Below are 22951 nucleotides of genomic sequence, written 5' to 3'. Positions count from 1 at the left end.
ATTGGTCACTTTTAAACACCCATTTATTTCCTATGTGCTCTAATTCTGAATATCTGTAAAGTGGCTTAACTTTCTATTTAAGAGGGGAAAAAGCACATCACTGTTAAGAAAGAATTAAAAACTGGTTCTTAGGTAGTGAATTTTATGGATACAGAATATTTTTAAGAGTATGATTAAAATTGATTTTTTTAAAGATATATTTAACATATCACACCCTGTTTTCATCTATATGGGTATTTATTTACCCTACTGGCAACTTTGATGATGACTTAGCACTCTGAATTCCTGCTGACTAAAAATCCATTTCCATTAGCAATAGTTTAAGATTTTTTTACAGACATTTGGAGAGAAAGATGAACTTAGAAGCAATTCCTTTGATATTCTTTGAAAATTTCAAAAAGGAGGGAATTTGGAATCTGTTTTCAACTGGCAAATAAGTGCCAGTCAGAACCGGTTTAACCCTTCCCAACCTTGTGTGGCATTTAAGTACTCTTCTTCCAACCTAACTTACTTTGTCCTAGCTAGATAGACACTGGATTTTAGTGTTTATAAAGGGGGTTCAAGCTCCACTGTATGGATTGTAGTGCTATTCACATGTAGTCATAAAATCTCTCTCTCTCTCTCTTACTTCCCTTCAGTATTTCATTCCTTCCCTTGCTCCCTTGAAGTTCTGGACAAATGATCAACTTGCCTACTGGTTATAAATCATTCTCCTATTTAGGAGGAGAAAGCTATCTTGGATTCAATTAAACCTAATTGCTCCAAGAGTTTCCTTATTATAAGCCATATTATTAAAAATTATTTAATAATTTTTGGTGGTCCTTCCCTGGTGGTCCAATGGTACAGAATACACCTAACAATGCAGGTGAAACAGGTTTGATCCCTGGTCTGGGAAGATCCCACATGCTGCAGGACAACTAAGCCCCTATGCCACAACTACTGAGTTCACACTCTGCAACTACTGAAGCCCCTTGCTCCGCAACAAAAGAAACCACCGCAAGGAAGAGTAGCCCCACTTGCTGCAACTAGACAATGCCTGAGCGCTACGCAGACCCAGCAGAGCCAAATAAAAAAATAAAACAAAATAAAAACATGTATGACGTTCTAGGCCACATTTTTTTATTGGTTCTATTTTCGGTTGAAATAGGTATGGCTGGGGGTAGGGAAACATTAAAAAATAGATTTTAGAAAAGAGAAGGACTATAGTGAAAGGACAACCTAAATGAAGTTTTAAAAACTAATTGGTACTTTATGTGTATTTGTGTGTCTGTGTGTGTGTGTGTGTGTGTGTGTGTGTGTCTTAGGCAATCAGTTCAGTTCAGTTCAGTTACTCAGTCATGTCCGACTCTTTGCGACCCCATGAATCACAGCACACCAGGCCTCCCTGTCCATCACCAACTCCCAGAGTTCACTCAGATTCACATCCATCGAGTCCGTGATGCCATCCAGCCATCTCATCCTCGGTCGTCCCCTTCTCCTCCTGGCCCCAATCCCTCCCAGCATCAGGGTCTTTCCCAATGAGTCAACACTTCGCATGAGGTGGCCAAAGTACTGGAGTTTCAGCTTTAGCATCATTCCTTCCAAAGAAATCCCAGGGTTGATCTCCTTCAGAATGGACTGGTTGGATCTCCTTGCAGTCCAAGGGAATCTCAAGAGTCTTCTCCAACACCACAGTTCAAAAGCATCAATTCTTCGGCACTCAGCTTTCTTCACAGTCCAACTCTCACATCCATACACGACTACTGGAAAAACCATAGCCTTGACTAGGAGGACCTTAGTCAGCAAAGTAATGTCTCTGCTTTTCAATATGCTATCTAGGTTGGTCATAACTTTTCTTCCAAGGAGTAAGTGTCTTTTAATTTCATGGCTTCAGTCACCATCTGCAGTGATTTTGGAGCCCAAAAAATAAAGTCTTAGGCAATGAGTGGCATCTAAAACACTGGACAGCATGATCAAGAGGATTCAATATGCAGATCATATAGACAATGAACATTTCAAAATTTTTAACTGAATTGGGTTGTGTAATTAATTATCCCAACAGCAGCAGCTGATAGACTCAGAAAAGAGTTCAAAAGAACCAGGATAAACATGCAAGAATTTATAAATAACATCCATCTGTTAATAGTTATATCTCATAGATGCAGAATATCAACACATGTTCCTCATACCAATTACTGTTTATCCTAAAATATCTCTCTTGCCAAAGCACCTTGATGAACAGGGATAGGAGACAAAGAGAGAGTTGGGAGGGAAGACACTTCAATTTTTTAGTTTGCAACATTTCTATAAGATGGTGTGTTTTCTTTTCTTCCTCCTTTTGCAACACGCTTGAGAGATTATCTTTATCTGAAATCATAGGGCCAATACCAAAGAATGAAGCAATGGAAGTCATGGGTCAGAGCCAAGCATTGTTCAATCTGTGATGTGACTCTGCTGAGAGTATCAGGGCTGCAGAACCCAGAGTACTCAGTGCAGGTTAATGACAGCAGTGCCTGAGAAAGAACCAGCAGCAGAAAAGGACAACGTGGGACCTCCAGAGAGCTCAGGGAAGCAAAAGATTTGAAACATGTTGACTTGATACATTCTTTCCTAAATCAGGGCTTAGACATCAGCTTCTGTTAAGTTTTAGGCCCATGGTCAAATAATTATCTTTAACTTGTCCCATTCATATTAGAACAGCATTAGTAGTGCCCGTTTTCTCCTACTGACCTCACAGGCACTGTTCAGAATAGCTGGTACCTGTGAAAAAGTTTAAGCAGGTAGATAAAAAAATACTTTTCTATCTTTCTCTCTTGAGTTGAATAGATAAATGTGAGCACCATGAGGAATCAGAAAGCTGGAATCCTTCTTCAAGGAGCTTATAGTCTAGCTGGGGAGATAAAATATTTAGTCATCTAAGGCTACATAACAAATTACCCCCAAATAAGTAGATCAACATTCATTATCTCACAGTTGCTGTAGGACAAGGAGCTGAGAGCAGTTTGGCCAGGTCAATCTGACTCAAAGTATCTGAGAAGGTTGCAGAGAAGACACCCACTAGGGCTGCAGACTAATCCACGAAGGGATTGACCGCTTCCAATCTCAACCACATAGTTGTCAGGCCTCCGGTTTTTGCCTGCTTGTTTGCCAGAGACTTCAGTTACCACAGGGCTCTATCCACAGATGGTCTGAGTAGTCTCAGGACATGGTAGTTGGCTTTCCTTGAGGAGCAGAATCTGAAAGAGAAGGCATCCAAGGTGGAAGCTACATTCAAATATCAGAAGTGACATACCATCACTCCTGCCATGGACTGTAGTCATACAGACCAGCTCTGATGAAATGTGGAAGGGGACCACACAAGTGTGTGAAAACCAGGAGGTGGGGATCGCTGGGGCCCACCTTGGAAGCTAACACGCATACATCCTTACAGAAGCACATGTGCAAGTTCAATGAATGATAATTCTGAGGGAGTGATTCTGAAAATAAATGCTGTGCAAGAACATTGCAGGAGGTTAGGCTAATCAGGAAGGGGTCATGGTGCTGACAGGGCTTCCAATAAGTCTTAAAGGATTGGTTTAGCATTTAAACAAGCAAACAGAAGCTGGGAAAACATTCCTGTCTCCAGGAAGATTACCTACAAGACAAACAGTGGAGGAACTAGGAAAGCCAGCCAAGTGTTGCTCTAGCAGCCTTCCACTTTGGGGGCCAAACAAGTTTTTTAAGAGAAAGTAATATTGACTTTTCTTGCCTAGACTTCTGATTTGTAACTCTTTGATGCTAGAAACTGTGACCCACTGAATCTTTTGAAAAATCATGTTTAGAGTAAAAAATGTAGAAGGAAATTTACATGGCATCAACTCCATGGCATCAACACATGGAGTACCTGTAACACCAAACAGGGAAAACTCTATGTAAGGTGTCTAATGCTCCCCACAGGTTTTGTATACTGCATCCAAGTGTTACCAGATGCTGAAAGAGAGGATTGTTTTTCAAATCAAAAATATCGCATCAAAAATGGGATTAATAAAACATTAATGGATTCTGATGAGCTGTTTTCACAGTGTGTATTATCTAGTGATTAATACTCTATCAATGAAATATTTCTCATATCATTTAGCCTCTTAATTTATGTAGATGTGAAATAAACAAAGGCAAATGATATATTTATGTTGGAGTATTTTTTTGTCTTTGAGGTTGATGTTTAATAGTGAGATAAGCACTCAACTCAGAAGCCCCTGCATTGTTCCCTCTCTTTTAGGGTGTGTGGGCCGTCTGTAATGAGCACCTGGATGCAACAGATGATGAAGGTAAGTCATATTAATAAGTCTCCTTTGAACTCTCATGGCCTGTACTCTGGTGATTGAGAGGAAGTGACTTGTTCCAGCTCCAGAGTATTTAGTATATTTCAAATGTGGTTCATTTTGCCCTGCACTATCTTTGTGGGTGTGGGTTGTGGCACTAGTGGTAAAGAACTCACCTACCAATGCAGGAGACATAAGAGATGTGGGTTTGATCTCTGGATCAGGAAGGTCCCCTGGAGGAGGGCATGGCAACCCACTCCAGTATTCTTGCCTAGAGAATCCCATGGACAGAGAAGCCTGGCAGGCTATGGTCCACAGGGTCACAACAGTCATACACAACTGAAGCAACTTAGCACTCATGCATACACAAAATACACATACCATAAAATTCACCATGTGAACCATCTTTAAGTGTAGAGTTCAGTAACATTAATCACATTACTGTGTAATAATTAACACAAACCAATTCCAGAACGCTTCATCAATTGAAAGTCTATACATATTACATAAAAACTCTCCAGTTACCCCCTCTCAAGCCCCTGGCAAACACTATTCTACTTTCTATCTATACTGAATTTGACTATTACAGGCGCTTCATATAAGTGCATTAGTTGACTTTTTGTGTCTGGCAAAATCACATAGCAGAATGTCTTCAAATTTTGTCATATGTCTTAAACATACTTTGACCAAGAAGAAAGTCAGAGTCCCTCTTGAGCATATGGCATTTGTTTTTATCTTTATGTGAGACTATATGTAGTTTCATCTCCTGTCAACGTGCAGCATGCACGTTATCTTAGGAGGGCTAAGGGCTGTATACTTTTACCCCTGAAACAGGAGAAGAGAAACAGAAATAGTTCAGCTGATATTGCTTCTTGAGGATGTGGGCAAGAACCTATGGGATCAGGATTAGTGAGAAGCAGGAGTTGGAGGTGAGGGGTTATGGGTATTTCCCCTGACCCTTCTGACTTCTACCTTTTTAACAGGCCCCTGAATGATCCTTTTGTTGTTGTTGTCATTAATTTTTTTTTTCTGGAGTGTCTATCTTATTACTACCATATGGCATGAACTGCTTCTAGTCTTACACGTTTCCCTTCATTCATGCAATGATATAAAAGATTTTTTAAATGTTCAACCTTCATTACACTTCACTGCTTATGAAGATTTATGGATTTTGTTGCTATTAAATGGAACCAGAAGTTGTTTAAAATCTCAGTGTGTCCAGGCAGAAATGTTACTGAATCATTTCAAGACCTATGTGTGATATATTTCACAATATCAAATATATACAGATAGATAAATCACATCACACTAAGATCATTAATTGACTCATGTGTGTCTGTATGAGTGTGGGTATATGTGCATGTGTGTGACATAAATAACAATGGGATTTCTAGATGAATATGACAGACAGTGAGGAGAGAAAATGTCTCCTTGAACAACTGATGAGCTATAATCAGCAAACTGACCAATCTGATACTGTCCCTGTCTCAGACATCAAAAAAGCAGTCAGAGAGGTGTGATCTTTACAGTGGATGTCACCTCATAGTCCACAGCTGTGAAATACATAAAAATATGAGGAGAGGAAGGAAGCTTTTCAACTGTGTTTGAAGACATAATCTGGATTCTTTTCAATGTTCTTTAAGAGATTCAAGTAAAGCATAAAAACTCCTTTTAAAATAATTTGGCTGTTGGACTACAATTTACATGTAATTCTTTGCAGAGATGAGACCATGTGTAGCCCTAGCTAGTATCACAGTTACAAGCTACAGTTTCACTTTTTTCTTTCCATCAATAGAAACATCATTACATGGTCTTAACTGGGCACATTTTCAGTTCACCATTGCAAAGGAAAAAAGGCAAAATTCAACTAGTGGGATTACATCAAACTGAAAAGTTTATGCAAAGCAAAGGAAGCAATCAAAACAAAAAAGGCTACCTAATGAATGGGAGAAAATAGTCGCTAATCATATATCTGATAAAGGGCTAATATCCAAATATAAAAGGAACTCTCTTAACAACTCAACAGCAAAAAATAAAAACCCAATTTTAAAATGGGAAAAGAACCTGAATAGACATGCTCCCAAATAAGATATACAAATGACCAACAGGTATATGAAAAGATGCTCGCTCAAACACAATAGGATACTACATCACACCTATTAGGATGGTTATCATCAAAAGGACAAAATAATACTTGTGTGTGTCAATGTATGTATCAAACCATCACAATGTACACTTTAAATATATTACAATTGTATTTGCCAACATCAATAAAGCTGGGGTGGGGGAAGACTTCTCTGATCCCATCACTCTTTCCTTCCTCATTATAGCATTTACCTCATAGATAGTCTTCATTTAATAAACATCTCCTGAGCACCAATTATACATCAGTCAGTATTGAAAGTATGGAAGTACATCATTAAAGCAGACGAAATTGTTTAAATTGTCTAGTACTTGTTTGTGATTTTTCACAGGACTTGAAGTTCCAGGATGGTAGAAATATAATCTTTCCCGCTGGTATCTCAAATCTCAATGCTTAGCACTGGATTTGACGCATAGTAAATAGGCTCTTAAAATTAGTTTTTGTTTCATGAATATTACTGAATGACAAAAGCATGTCACTTTAGCATATAACAGAAACCTCCCATACTCAATATGCCGTCTTTTAGTTAAATTCTGCTAGCATTACAAATAAGCCAGTGACCACCAAAGACACATAAGTTTTCACTTATAAGAAAAATTCAAACATGCTTGGTGTTGAATGGACTTGGGTGTGACATCAAAGGGGAAAAATGGATGAGGAATATCTTTAGAGAAAATGCACTTTATACCTTCTCTTCTTCCTCCCTTCTGAGGAATAAGCTTTGCAACAGCCAGCACACACATATAAAAGGACACCAAAATAAAACAAAAACAACCCCAAAACTTTCTTTGCATACAAATTGCATGACATCACATGGCATACATTTCTATACCCAAGTCCATATGACACCAAAGGCAAGTGTTAACATAGAAGATAGGCTTTGAAGGGACTTCTCTGGTGGCGGTCCAGTGGTTAAGAATCCACCTGCCAGTACATGGGACATGGGTTCAATCTCTGATCTAGAAGATCCCACATGATGCAGAGCAAAAGAGTAGCTCCTACTCTTAGTAGCTGCCAACTAGAGAAAACCTGCACACAGCAATGAAGACCCAGCACAGCCAAAAATAAATAAATAAATAAACAAATTTAAGAATAGCAACAACAAAAAGAAAATATGCTTTGGGCCTTGGGTGATTAATCCATCAGGTAAATTTTAGGTTCTAATTTCCCTGCAGTTGCTTCTCCCAGAGATGAAGATAAAAACTCCCCAAAGCCACCCATCCAGAGAGCCCTGCAATGGAGAGAGACAGGAAGCATTCCTTCCTGGCAACAAGCATCTACTTACCACTCACCAGTAAAAGTCTTTCCTTTTGGGAGCCTAGTTTTATTCCACATGACAATGATAGCACAGAAACCATGTTACATCCATGTCAGCTAGGCATACAATGGCTTACCCACACCCTTTTCATTTTTCATTTTAGTTTTCCTTTTCTTTTTTTTTAACTTCTCTTCTACTACCTTTGTTTAATGGACCCCCTGTGAGCTATTCATGAAAATTCTTTAAACTAGGAGGAAAACTGATTACTAAGATTTATGAGGTTGTGATGATTTATTCACCTCTTACGGAAAGAGGCAATCCATCACACTTTGAAAGGCTAGACAATCAAGTTCTGCCTGTATTTATATGATATCATAAAGCTGTTTTCTGGAAGTACAACTAAGCCACCAACTTAAAGATGATGCTGATTTGCTGTAGGCAGATATTTTGGACAAGAATATTTCAGAGGCCAGTGTATTTGCTTGCCATTGAGGATATTTTCAATGAAAAACAAGCCCAATAGTGGAATTACTTTGACTCAATATTGCCTGGCATTTAAATAAATTCATTTGGAAAAATGTTTGGTAGGCATCTATCAATACAATGGGACTAAGTGCTATGCTAGATGTAACAGGTTTCCTACCAACCACGGGCTCACAAGAATTCACAGTATAATAGGAAAGTGAAGTGAAGAAGTGAAGTGAAGTCGCTCAGTCATGTCTGACTCTTTGCGACCCCATGGACTGTAGCCCACCAGGCTCTTCCGTCCATGGGATTCTTCAGGCAAGAATACTGGAGTGGGTTGCCATTTCCTTCTCTAGGAGATCTTCCCAACCCAGGGATTGAACCCAGGTCTCCCACATTAATAATAGGGAAACAGATAGCTAGATAAAAAATTATAATAACACTAATTGCTAAAAACACAAAGCCAAAACTTGCCCAAATTGGAAAGTTCATTATTGTCTATATGAACCCGAAACCATGAGTAATGTCCATTTTTGACTGTTGGCATTAAAGGATTTTCAATCTTTTACAGAAGAAAAAATGATATTATAGGAAACCCCAAATATGAAAAAAAAGATCTACTTTTAATACATAAAAAGAAACAAGAGTGTACCCTTGCTTGTTTCTTTTTATGTATTGAAAGTAGATTTTTTTTTCATATTTTGGATTTCCTATCAAATTGCCAACATCCGCTGGATCATCAAAAAAGCAAGAGAGTTCCAGAAAAACATCTACTTTTGCTTTATGGACTATGCCAAAGCCTTTGACTGTGTGGATCACAATAAACTGTGAAAAATTCTGAAACAGATGCGAATACCAGACCACCTGACCTGCCTCTTGAGAAACCTATAAGTACGTCAGGAAGCAACAGTTAGAACAGGACATGGAACAACAGATTGGTTCCAAAGAGGACAAGGAGTACGTCAAGGCTGTATATTGTCACCCTGCTTATTTAACTTATATGCAGAGTACATCATGAGAAACGCTGGGCTGGAAGAAGCTCAACCTGGAATTAAGAGTGCTGGGAGAAATATCAATAACCTCAGATATGCAGATGACACCACCCTTATGGCAGAAAGCGAAGAGGAACTAAAAAGCCTCTTGATGAAAGTGAAAGAGGAGAGTGAAAAAGTTGGCTTCAAGCTCAACATTCAGAAAACGAAGATCATGGCATCTGGTCCCATCACTTCATGGGAAATAGATGGGGAAACAGTGGAAACAGTGTCAGACTTTATTTTTGGGGGCTCCAAAATCACTGCAGATGGTAACTGCAGCCATGAAATTAAAAGACTCTTGCTCCATGGAAGGAAAGTTATGACCAACCTAGATAGCATATTCAAAAGCAGAGACATTACATTGCCAATAAAGGTCCATTTAGTCAAGGCGATGCTTTTTCCATTGGTCATGTATGGATGTGAAAGTAGGACTGTGAAGAAAGCTGAGTGCCAAAGAATTGATGCTTTTGAACTGTGGTGTTGGAGAAGACTCTTGAGAGTCCCTTGGACTGCAAGGAGATCCAACCAGTCCATTCTAAAGGAGATCAGTCCTGGGTGTTCTTTGGAAGGACTGTTGCTAAAGCTGAAACTCCAATACTTTGGCCACTTCATGCGAAGAATTGACTCATTGGAAAAGACTTTGATGCTGGGAGGGATTGGGGGCAGGAGGAGAAGGGGACGACAGAGGATGAGATGGCATCACCAACTCTATGGACGTGAGTTTGGGTGGACACTGGGAGTTGATTATGGACAGGGAGGCCTGGCGTGCTGCAATTCATGGGGTCGCAAAGAGTCGGACATGACTGAGTGACTGAACTGAACAGGATAGGTATAAATGTGAGAGTACTGGTAAAATTTCCCACCCCCCTCTTTTTTTTTACAGTGGCTCCTTGCTGGTTATCTATTTTAAATATAGCAATGTATACATGTCAATCCTAAATTCCCTAATGATCTCGTCCCCCGACACCTTTCCCCTCTGGTAACAATAAAGTCATTCTCTAAGTTGGTGAGTCTGTTTCTATTTTGTAAATAAGTTCATGTGTGCTCCTTTCAGAATTTTCCAGTTGTATGTACTATTCCATCTCAGACAACTCTTATGTTGGAAAAAAATCTGATAAATGAATTTTAACTGAGATGCTAATGGCTTGTAGTCTAAGATATCATCATACTGGAAATTTTTACACTAATAGAAATAAAATTTTACACTCTTAGAACTAAAAGCTTTAACTTACTATTATGAATTACTGGAGTATCAGCATTGCATGAGTTTCATCTCCAAATCTGAATACTCTGCCCTGATCTGTTCAAATTAAAATACTCTGACATTCACCAACTCCAAAAATCAAACACTGTTCTAAATCACATGCATGCAGAAATAAATAATTTAGTAGACTACTGCTTTTTATCTAATTATGTGTGATATAGGATACACGATAACAAAACCAAAATGAAAAATTTATATAAAACTATTACCATCAGAATTATGGTAATCACGGGAAAATGACTCAAGTTGTATTTTTTTAAAGGCCTGGATCATATTTTGCTTTTTATTTTTCCCTTTCACAAGAAAACTCAGAACTACAATAAAGTAATTTTTAAAGAAATAATATATTCACATCCTTAACTAAGCATATACTCAAACACCTCACCTGTGTATAACCACTGCAGGTCATGAGATTTCACTCTTTAAGCAGCCACATCCCAGATCAACAGCAAGCAGGCAGTCTGTAATTCCTGCAACTTCTGCTAAGGGAAAAAAAAAATTAATAAATAAGAAGAAACTAATGGAGGAAACAGTGTCTTTTGATTTACTGAGCAGTCTTCCAAGTGCCATTCAGATCAGAATTTATACTAGCAGGGGTTTTAAATCACCCCAGGCCAGAGGTTATCTGGAAATCCCATTTTAGAATAAGGCAGAGAGAAGCTCTCTAATTTTACTGCTGGAATATACCAACTCTGGCCATCATACCTGGGTCAGGATTCTGGGAGGTGAGCCCACGGGTGAGGGAGGTGGGTCTGAGTCAAGATAACAACTTATAGGAGACCAAGACAACTTTCTAGCAAAATGAGAATTTTATAAGTGTAAATCAAGCGTCAGATTAAAGGCTTGGTCACAGAGGTGAAAACTGTACAAGATGTTGGGATGGCCCTCCAACCAGTAAGATGGGAGCGGGCCAGACATGTTGGGGGAAAACCTGAGGCCCCCTGACCTGCCTCATCATAATGTCCACTACTTGACTGTATGGGGTGAAGAAAGCAAGGACAGAGCAGATATAAACAGAGGAAATGCTTCCGAGCAGAAGATGTACAGCACGCACTTTTAAGAAAAAAGTATTTCTGAATTAAGATATGGAGTAGGCACTAGTGGGCGAAGGTTAGGATGCCCCAAGAGATAAAGAGTGAATGCTAAATTCCTCTCAACTTTGTTCAACAGATTTCAGTTCCCAAAGTGCCAAATTATTTTGGTTTCACTAAACTTAATCCCAAATGCAAAGCTTCAGTTCATTAAAATAGCAACACCTAACATTCTCTGCAGCTAATTCAGTTGGTTTCAAAACTTCAGCAGAGCCCTTTTAATAGTTTCAAGCAAATTACACATCAAAACTTCTATTGGGGCTGCCTAGCAACAAAGCTAATTGCATAACATAAACTCACTGCAAATTCTTAGTAAAACAGATTTTTATTCAAATATAAAAGTCTTTCTCCACAGAAATATTTTTAAAGGTATAATGTAGAAATAACATATAAAATATTCTATTAGACTATCATATACATGAAAAACATATGAAAAACTTATATATGTACAAAATCAGTTTACCTCTGTAAACTGCATATTTATCACAATTAATGCATTAATAAATCTGTTTACTTTCTTCCACCCTCTGAGTGGAAGCGTTAGTTGCTCAGTCATGTCTAACTCTTTGGACCCCATGAACTGTAGCCTTCCAGGATCCTCTGTCCATGGAATTCTCCAGGCAAGAATACTGGAGCCAGTTGCCATTCCCTTCTCCAGGGGATCTTCCCAACCTAGGGATTGAATCTGAGTCTCCTGCACTGTAGGCAGGTTTTTTACCAACTGAGCCACCATGGAAGCCTCAACCACCCCTTGCATGTTGTAATGTGTTTCCTCATTTATGAACTAGAGATGATTTCTTCTGAACCCATGAAGATGTCTTTATGGCATCATCCACGGAAGTAATCGTCCTGCTGGTTAGCACTACCGTCCTATTCATGGCACTGAGTTTGACAGAAGCCTTAAAATTAGCCATGCCAGACTTTCCTCTGTCTGACTTGTTCTTTTAGGGATGAAGAACATAGTCTGAGTTATTTTGGAAAAGCATTTGTTTACATGCTAAAAAAATCTACAACAGAAATCAAGAAGAATATTCATAGCCAATGTCACTGGACTATTTTTTACATAAGAACTAGGTAAATCCTACAATCTCATTAATCTTACAATCACTAATATTAATAGATAATCCTGTGGTACTGATTATGTCTCCATAAATATCAAATATATTTTAATGGCACGTTCATCATGAAAACATTAAAGTAAAAACCAAAATTTTATTATAGATTTCTATAGGAATGGTTCAACTGTGACTAGTTCTTGTAAGGAAACATTAAGGACTAGGTGTTTTTTCCTCTAACCTACAACATTTTCCCTCTAACCTACAATCATCCTTCCAATCCACAAGTTTTTGAAATTTGATGATAAATGACTAATGCCCTATTAAGTTACTGTGCTGAACATTCATTAGTGTTCAATAAATACTGATTATAGTTCTTTTCCTCCTCAGCATGTATCAATATCTAGCATTTTTATTTCATTTCTTACCATTCCCTTGAAAAATAATGATTGCAAATTATTTTATTCCACAGAGCTTCAAATACTTAAAAAACACGTTAGTAGAAAATCTGATTTTTTTTTTTAAGTAAGCTTTAGAATGTAATGTATTGGTTTTCCTGTATACTTCATAATGACCTGTGGATTTGTTCATTCTGCCTATAATCATTTAATTATTTGTTTAGGCCAGTATGAAAGCTGCTCACTATGGTGTTTTAATTTATTGCCTCAATCTGTAGTAAAGATTTACAAGATAACCTCATCCTTTCAACCTGTCATGACTGATAAAAGCTTTAAATAATCTATTAGAGAAAGGCAATGCCACACACCTGAGTAATGCTTCACATTTTAGAGCCAATTTTTATATGCAGAATTCTGAAGACAAGGTGTTAATCATCCTTGTGACATTTCAGAAATCCCCAATGACTGACAACGTTTGGTGCTTAGTAAACTAAACAAGGCATTACTAAGACAATCATCAAAAATTTGCCTCAACTGTGAAGGACCAATCTGATCAAGAAGAGATACACCAGTTCTGGTGAAAATTCTAAGGAACCATTTTCAACCATAATAGTGGGGGTAATAACTGGGCTTAGGGATAAAATTGGAACTGGCTTAATATTTCAGAGCCATACCATTCAGTAGTGCTTAGAGAAACACAGCTACGGTGTTCAAAAGCTATAGAACTGAAAACTGAAAAGACAAAAAGTGTCTCTACCATTCTCTAAAGTTGAAACTAAACAAAATATGCAACACAAAGTCAAAACAGATATAAGCCTGCACAAATGGAACAAAAAATTGACTTTGTTAATTCCTTGAAGAATAATGAAAAAGGAGATCTTTGTAATCAAGAGAGAATTATTTTGTCTTTTGTTTCTTTTGTTTTTTGTTTTTGGTCACTGGCATGTTTTTTCCTGCAAACACTGCGGTGTTTCTTCCTAGGTGCATATGATTTAAGGACACTGAATGAGAGGAAGCAAGGTATTAAAACAGTTATTATAACAGTTACCCTAGAGAGGGTTCTAGGGTAAGAGCCTTCTTACTTTAGATTTGGTTTTAAAACCTGGTTCCATCATTTCTTTCCATAAGATTTTTAGGCAAGTGTATGCTTAAGAATTCTTCTGTAGAATAGGAATAAATAACAGCACTGTATCATAATCTTGCTACAAAAACTGAGAGAAGGTACATAAAATTTTTAACATGGTAGCTGCTCCATCACTGATGCTCAGAAATAAATGGTAGCTATTATAATTAATAGCACTTTGAACATGTACATGCTCAGCAGAGGCTGATCGGATGGATAGATGGATGCATTGCTGAAATAAGAGAGTTGGAGACAGTAAGCAAACAGCTCAGTAGGTATAGACATAAACCCTTTGTTTACCGGCATTTTACTCTCTGGAAAGACTGAATACCAGAAACGCTGAACTAGAAAATCACCAGTCCAGCAAATCAGTGCAAGAGAATTGGGATAACCAAGCACGTCAGTCCTTTCAGTTCTGGGTTATTTGTTAAAACTTTCAATTCACACAATGTTTTGAAATGTCATTTCATAGAAATCCCTCCACTCCTAGGAGTTTCCTCTTAGCCTCTTAATGTTGGAAATTTTAAATCTAAAAATCTATGAGACTGATAATGATATTTGTTTCATGTTCATTACAAAGCACTGACATTATTATTATCTCTATTTCTTAAGAAATTTAGAGTCAGAACTTTTGATAACTTGTCCCAACCCCATATCTAGCAAATGGTAGAGCCAGGACTCAAACCTGGGTTTTAAATCACATTTTAGTGAAATTGTATTCAATCCCTACTATATGTGTGGTGCTGTTTAGATATTATGGATACAAAGGTAAACAATATGCCACAGCTCCCCTCAAATGGTTTATGAATTAATATTTTTTTTAAAAAAGAGAGAAATACACTCAAAACCACACTAAGTAGCTTATGAAAACTGGATTCTGGGTCACACCCAGAGTTCTGATTCAGCAAGAATGGGATACAGGCCAGGAATCTGCACTTGTAAGAGGTCTTCCTAGGGTCATTCTCTCAGACCACACCTTGTTGTTGTTCAGTCACCAAGTCACGTCTGACTCTTCATGCTCCTATGGACTGCAGCAAGCACCCCCTGTCCCTCACCATCTCCTGGAGTTTGCCCAAGTTCACAGTTCAAAAGCACCAATTCTTTGATGCTCTGCCTTCTTTATGGTCCAACTCTCAGAACAGTACATGACTACTGGAAAAACCATAGCCGTGACTATATGGACCTAGAGACCACACCTAGACAAAGTTTATAATAGAGACAAGTCTAGGAACGGAAAGGGACACTTCTTGGGATGATGGCTCCTAAACTGAGGGTTGAAGAACCAGTGGAAGTTATCTAAACACAGAGTAGGGAAGAAGAGTGAAGCATTTAGACAGAAAAACAGAATTTATCAAGGTTTTGAGAGATGAAACTCAACACTGGGAAAATACGGCAGATAAAGTAAGTGAAGCTGTTCAGTCATGTCTGATTCTTTGTGACCCCATGGACTATAGCCCACCAGGCTCCTCCGTCCATGGGATTCTCCAGGCAAGAATACTGGAGTGCGGTTGCCATTTCCTTCTCCAGGGGATCTTCCTGACCCAGGGATCAAACTGTATGCAGACTCCCACACTGCAAGAAGACTCTTCACCATCTGAGCCACCAGGGAAGCTCCATGGCAGTAAGTGTAACTAAATTAAAAGGGGGTAAAGGGGAAAGGATTTAGAGAAAATGAATGCAAATATCTAGGGATCAAGGTCCCATGGGAGTAAAATCCAGAGTTAGAGAATGTGCAGAAGGCCAGGGCTGCCCCAGGTGGACCTGAAACAAATGAGCAAGAGACGTAAGTTGCTTCCTCCCAAACTTCTGTGAATCTCAAATTGTGCTATAGTGAGAGTTGTACTAATTATTCCTGAAAAATAATATTTCCCTTGGAATGACCTGTTTCAGTTAAAATGTGTCTCTAAGGAGGATCTGAGCCAAGTTAGTAGCAGGTTTCTATATACAAAACACATATTTCAAGATGAAACAGTGAATCTTCCCATTACACTTAAGTCAATACAAGTTACAAAGCCAATGAAAGTGCAGTAGAGGTGAGACCCAGTAGCTCTTAATCTTCTGTGCTTTGCTTTACCAAATTTGAAGTCTTTCCTCTCAGGTATGCAGAGCAGATGTAAAATCATTATGCCAGGCCTTGTCCTGCTTAGAGGCCTCCTACATCTAAACCATTATCAATATTCCCTGGGTTCTGTGTAGTAAGAGTTGGCCTTTTAGACCGAATCTTCTCCATTTCACCCATGGGGAATGACACTTGTTCTCCACAGTCTTTGGTTTGAAGAAAGTGGGTATAATAGGATGAACATAACCAGATGGATAAGAAAAATGACACAAAAACATGCAAGCTTGTAATGGGGCATAGTTATTGATCGTTGGAGAAAGACATCTGTCCGACCCAGAAAGTCAGAGATAAGTGTGGCTCAATTCCAGCAATCTGGGAGACAAAGAAGCAGCACATTTCATCAGCAGCCAAGGTTAGATTGCTCTGTCAGCCATGAGGGTGTTTCCATTATGTCCTACTCATGCAGGAAAGGGCTAGGATAGGAGAAGCCAGGAAGCAGAAGAAATCACTTCATGGCTAGTTGTTCCTATTTCTCATGGTATTTCCCAGAGGGACATCACTGGCTTTTACTTTATCCTGGACAATTCTTTCATTTGCAAGCTTTTCTCATTTATTCAAACATATTTGTTATCCCTGGCCCCTGCCTACTAAATGCCAAAAGTGACCCCAAAACTCTCCCTAGTGAGGATGAAATTCCCGTTAGGAGAACCACTAAGCAGATCTTTGAACCCTTGGAGAGGATCTTTGAGGTCATCAAGGTTCCACATTTCTATTTTGTAGATAAAGAAAGTGAACTCCATTCCAGATTTTATTAAGTAGGGACAAGCCTAGAACCTGATTTTCATGACTCTCAGGTAAACACTTATCCCCTCTATCTTGGTGCTGCCAGATTTTGAAATGGTTCCCTACCTTCCCACTGACATCTCTTATTTATACCATCTAAAACCTCTCTCTTGACCACAAGGAAAATGCAGATTTCTGACAACTTCTCTCTGTGGCAACATGTGCTGGCCTACTTTATTTCTTGAACTTAAAGTACTGGCTAGAACTGAAACTGATAGGCAAAAACTAGGCTTAGAGCTATGGGAAAAGCCAGACATCTTTAGATGGAAAGTGTAGGCAAGATTAATGGATCTTATCCTCATGAAATTTCAGGGTAAAGATAAAAAAAAAGAACTGAAAAGTTTCCCAAGAAAAAGGTGAAAGACAAATTTCTTTAAAGAAATAATAATCAGATTTACACCATAATTTTTATCAGAAATATTGGATCCTAGTAATAATAGCCAGTAAGCATTGCTATCAAGTAGGTAAGAAACAAAATCTTCAAATTGAAGGGAGGAGGGTGGCAGTGTTAATTTTTGAAACTAGAATTCTGTATCATTCAAAACAGGAGATAAAATGCATGCATATATGAATATATATTCAGGCATATATGCAATAAAATGTTCATCTGACATACAAAACAATTACCTCAGTTTTTTCCCCCCAAAAAATGAGAAGTCTAAGAAAGACATTCAGCTCAGTTCACTGGCTCAGTTGTGTCCGACTCTTTGTGACCCCATGGACTGCAGAATGCCAGGCTTCCCTATCATCACCAACTCCCAGAGTTTACTCAAACTCATGTCCACTGAGTCAGTGATGCCATCCAACCATTTCACCCTCTGTCGTTCCCTTCTCCTCCTTCTGCCTTCAATCTTTCCCGGCATTAGAGTCTCCCTGGTGGCTCAGATGGTAAAGCATCTGTCTACAATGTGAGAGACCTCGGTTCGATCCTTGGGTTGGGAAGATTCCCTGGAGAAGGAAATGGCAACCCACTCCAGTACTCTTGCCTTGAAAATCCCATGGACGGAGGAGCTTGGTGCAGGCTACTATCCACAGGGTCGAAAAGAGTCGGACATGACTGAGCGACTTCACTTTCACTTTCACTTTCAGGATCTTTTCCAGTGAGTCAGTTCTTCACATTAGGTGGCCAAAGTACTGGAGTTTCAACTTCAGCATCAGTCCTTCCAATGAATATTCAGGACTGATTTCCTTTAGGATGGACGGGTTGGATCTCCTTGCAGTTCAAGGGACTCTCAAGAGTCTTTTCCAACACCACAAAAGCATCAAATCTTTGGCGCTCAGCTTTCTTTCTAGTCCAACTCTCACATCCATACATGCCACTACTAGAAAAACCATAGCCTTGACTAGATGGACCTTTGTTGGCAAAGTAATGTCTCTGCTTTTTAATATTCTATCTAGGTTGGTCATAACTTTCCTTCCAAGGAGCAAGAGTCTTTTAATTTCATGGCTGGAATTACCATCTGCAGTGATTTTGGAGCCCAAAAGAATAAAGTCTGTCACTGTTTCCATTGTTCCCACATCTATTTGCCATGAAGTGATAGGACCAGATGCCATGATCTTCGTTTTCTGAATGTTGAGTTTTAAGCCAACATTTTCACTCTCCTCTTTCACTTTCATCAAGAGGCTTTTTAGTTCTTCTTTGCTTCCTGCCATAAGGGTGGTGTTATCTGCATATCTGAGGTTATTGATATTTCTCCCAGCAATCCTGATTCCAGCTTGTGGTTCATCCAGCCCAGCATTTCTCATGATGTACTCTGGATGTAAGTTAAAAAGCAGGGTGACAATATCCAGCCTTGACGTGCTCCTTTTGCACTTTGGAACCAGTCTCTTGTTCTATGTCCAGTTCTAACTCTTGCTTCCTGACCTGCATACAGATTTCTCAAGAGGCAGGTCAGGTGGTCTAGTATTTTCATCAACAAAAGAGTTCAAAATGCAGTACTTGGATGTAATCTCAAAAATGACAGAATGATCTCTGTTAGTTTCCAAAGCAAACCATTCAATATTACAGTAATCCAAGTTTATGCCCCAACCAGTAATGCTGAAGAAGCTGAAGTTGAATGGTTCTATGAAGACCTACAAGATCGTCTAGAAGTAACACTCAAAAAAGATGTCCTTTTCTTTATAGCAAAAGTGAAAGTGAAATCTCTGAGTCGTGTCTGACTCTTTGCAACCCCATGGACTATACCCCAGCAGGCTCCTCCATCCATGGGATTTTCCAGGCAAGAATACTGGAGTGGGTTACCATTTCCTTCTCCATCATTATAGGGAACTGGAATGCAAAAGTAGGAAATCAAGAAATACCCAGAGTAACAGGCAAATTTGGCCTTGGACTGCAGAATGAAGCAGGGCAAAGGCTATTAGAATTTTGCCAAGAGAATGCACTGATCATAGCAAACACCTTCTTCCAAACAAACAAGGGAAGACTCTACACATGGACATCACCAGATGGTCAACACCAAAATCAGACTGATTATATTCTTTGCAGCCAAAGATGGAGAAGCTCTATACAGTCAGCAAAAACAAGACCAGGAGCTGACTGTAGCTCAGATCATGAACTCCTTATTGCCAAAGTCAGAATTAAATTGAAGAAAGTGGGGAAAACCACTAGACCATTCAGGTATGACCTAAATCAAATCCCTTATGACTATATAGTAGAAGTGACAAACAGATTCAAGGGATTAGATCTGATAGACAGAGTGCCTGAAGAACTATGAAGAGTAGAGGAGGCAGGGATCAATACCATCCCCAAGAAAAAGAAATGCAAAAAGGAAAAAGTGTTTCCTGAGGAGGCCTTACAAATAGTTCTGAAAAGAAGAAAAGTGAAAGGCAAAGTAGAAAAGGAAAGATACACCCATTTGAATGCACAGTTCCAAAGAATAGCAAGGAGAGATAAGAAAGCCTTCCTCAGGGATCAATGCAAAGACATAGATGAAAACAAAAGAATGGGAAAGACTGGAGATCTCTTCAAGAAAATTAAAGATACCAAGAGAACGTTTCATGCAAAGATGGGCACAATAAAGGACAGAAATAGTATGGATCTAACAGAAGCAGAAGATATTAAGAAGATGTGGCAAGAATACACAGAAGAACTATACAAAAAAAGACCATCAAGGCCCAGAGAAGCACGATGGTGTGATCACTCACCTAGAGCCAGACATCCTGGAATGCGAAGTCAATTGGGCCTTCGGAAGTATCACTACAAACAAAGCTAGAGGAGGTGATGGAGTTCCTGTTGAGCTATTTCTAATGCTAGAAGATGTTGCTGTGAAAATGCTGCACTCAATATGCCAGCAAGTTTGGAAAACTCAGCAGTGGCCACAGGACTGGAAAAGGTCAGTTTTCATTTCAATCCCAAAGAAAGGCAATGCCAAAGAATGCTCAAACTATGGCAAAATTGCACTCATCTCACACACTAGTAGAGTAATGCTCAAAATTCTCCGAGCCAGGCTTCTAAAGGACGTGAACCGTGAACTTCCAGATGTTCATGCCGGATTTCGAAAAGGCGGAGGAACCAGAGATTAAATTGCCAACATTCATTGGATCATCAAAAAAGCAAGAGAGTTCCAGAAGAACATCTACTTCTGCTCTGTTGACTACTTCAAAGCCTTTGACTGTGTGGATCACAACAAACTGTGGAAAAGAAAGACATTAGTTTTTTTAATATAATGAAACTAACTCAATTTAAAACAACGTAATTCCTGGTGTGCCAGCTGCAGCACACACAGAATCCACTAGGCATGTGCATGAAAGATGTAAGAGAGCTCAGTGCAGGGAGACCACACAGGGTGAGCAGACGGGGTGACCTCTGAGTTTGTTCATTCACAAATGGCACCCCAGTCTACCTCTAAAGCAGGTTATGGATACAGTCACAGAGACGCACAAGTGAGGTTTAATTCTTGAAATTTTTGATGGTTTGAACTTCCTTCCCAGAAAACTTAAATGACAGTGGCCTAAATAATATAGGGATTCATTTTTTCCTCATAAAATAAGAATCCAGCATGAATGGAACTTAAGGTCATTGAATTAAGTGAAATAAATCAGAGAAAGATGAATACTGTAAGATCTCACTTGCATATGGAATCTAAAAAAGTCAAACACTAGAGACAGGTACTAGAAATGGGAGAAATTTTGGTTACAAGATGACTAAGTTCTGGGGATCTAACATACAGCATGGTGAATATAGTTTACAATACTGTTTTATATGCTTGAAAGTTGCTAAGAGAGATCTTAAATGTTCTCACTATTTTAAAAAAAAGGTCATCATGCGGTTTTTGACTGAAGCACTAACTAATGGTACTATGGTAACCATTTCACAGTATATATGCATCAAATCAACAGATTTTACACCTTAAACTCATTATTTTATATGTCAATTATATGTGGGGGGAGAACATTCAAGCCCAAGGAATGACATAAGCAACAGGAGTCAGGTAAGCAGACTGGACAGACAAAGAACAGGAATCAGAACAGCAGTTCTCAGCCTGTGGGCCTGGGACCTGGGGCTAAGCAGCTCTTACAAGAGGGCTGTAAGTCAAGGTATCAGACTCCTGGCAGACAGACTGAGTAGTACCCTTACACATAAATACTACTACTGTCACTCAAATGTATTAGGTTCCCTTGTGATTAGATAAATTCGTATGAATTTAAAAGAACTAGTAAATTCATTTTCAGTATCTAATCTTACACTTTCTCAACTAGTAAGTATTAAAATACAAATTCTCCATATCAAGAAGTATATAGGTTTTTTTTTATGGTTAAAGTGAGAATTTCATACTTTAAATGTTTGGAACTATTGTGTTAATAAATATTGGAGGTTTCATTCTCTGACAATGGAGATGGGAGAGGCAGTGTATATGAAGCAGCCCAGACACCACAGGCAGTTGAAGACATTTTTTTCTAACTAATATTTGGATTAAAGAGAAAATCAAATACAACATTTTGTAAAAATGTATTAAAAGGTTACATGTTAAAACCGGTAAACTTTGAAGCTTTTTCCAGGAAATACAAAGTATTAAAGTCGATGTAAAAAGAAAGGGACAACAGAGGATGAGATGGTGGGATGGCATCACTGACTGAATGGACATGAGTTTGACTAAGCTCTAGGAGATGGTGATGGACAGGGAAGCCTGGCATGCTGCCATCTGTGCAGTCACAAAGAGCTGGACATGACTTAGTGACTGAACAACAAAAACAATGTTGTCTTTAAATATAGACAACAAAATAAATAAATAAAAATAAATAAATATAGACAACACTGGAAAAGTTGATAAGTAGTTGTATGCTAGAAGGAATCTCTCTCAAAGAATAGATAATTATTGTCATATTTAAACTATTCCAGGAAATTGGAAAATATTTTTTCAAGACTAACATAAGCCAGATACCCAAACTGAACAAGAACAAAGTAAAGCATAATCTAATTATGACTCAAGAATACAGGATAAATATACAGTACTCTAAGCATTAATATATTAAATTCAGCCGTCTATTAAATATTAATTCACAACGATTAAGCAGGGCTTATTTCAGGATGTTTTAGTATTAGGAAAGTCTACATGAACAGATTAAACAAGAAAAACTCATAGATCATTCTGAAATATGACAAAAAACTTTTAGTAAATTTCACCTCACTTTCATGATGGAGGAATTACTAATTGATTGGGAAAATACAGGATAAGACACCATAAATGAATTAAATAACACTTTCAAATGAATTTGACTTTCCTTAATTATAGTAGTTAATGTGATAATGGGTGACTGGCAGAAGCCTTCAGGAAACTACACAGTGAAACATTAGAAAGGTTGCTATTAGTTTCTAGAGTAAAATAAAATGTTGTGTGCATCCAAAGTTGTGCTGGAGTTAAAAAAAAAATCCCCAATCTTAGTTCCTTACAACTACGTAGTTCTACTTTTCACACTTCAGGACAATCCCTTGTCAATT

The 22951-nt window shown here is 38.5% G+C and overlaps 1 long non-coding RNA gene across 4 annotated transcripts in view; it reads right to left on the bottom strand.

The window, feature by feature from the left end:
- Positions 1-2097: 2097 nt before the first annotated feature.
- Positions 2098-22951, bottom strand: part of LOC132657297 (uncharacterized) — a 209085-nt gene continuing 188231 nt past the window's right edge. For 3 of the 4 annotated variants that reach the window (XR_009595227.1, XR_009595226.1, XR_009595225.1), the window contains 2 exons: positions 10830-10923; positions 2098-3215 (listed from right to left, as the gene is read on the bottom strand). This is a non-coding gene — a long non-coding RNA (uncharacterized LOC132657297). Of the gene's footprint in view, positions 3216-10829; positions 10924-20157; positions 20644-22951 lie in introns of all 4 variants that reach the window. The other variant, XR_009595228.1, reaches the window with a different exon arrangement.

This window comes from Ovis aries, chromosome 10 (genome assembly GCF_016772045.2).
Source record: "Ovis aries strain OAR_USU_Benz2616 breed Rambouillet chromosome 10, ARS-UI_Ramb_v3.0, whole genome shotgun sequence".
Lineage (NCBI taxonomy): Eukaryota > Metazoa > Chordata > Mammalia > Artiodactyla > Bovidae > Ovis > Ovis aries.
This window is presented reverse-complemented; position numbering and strand designations above follow the sequence as displayed.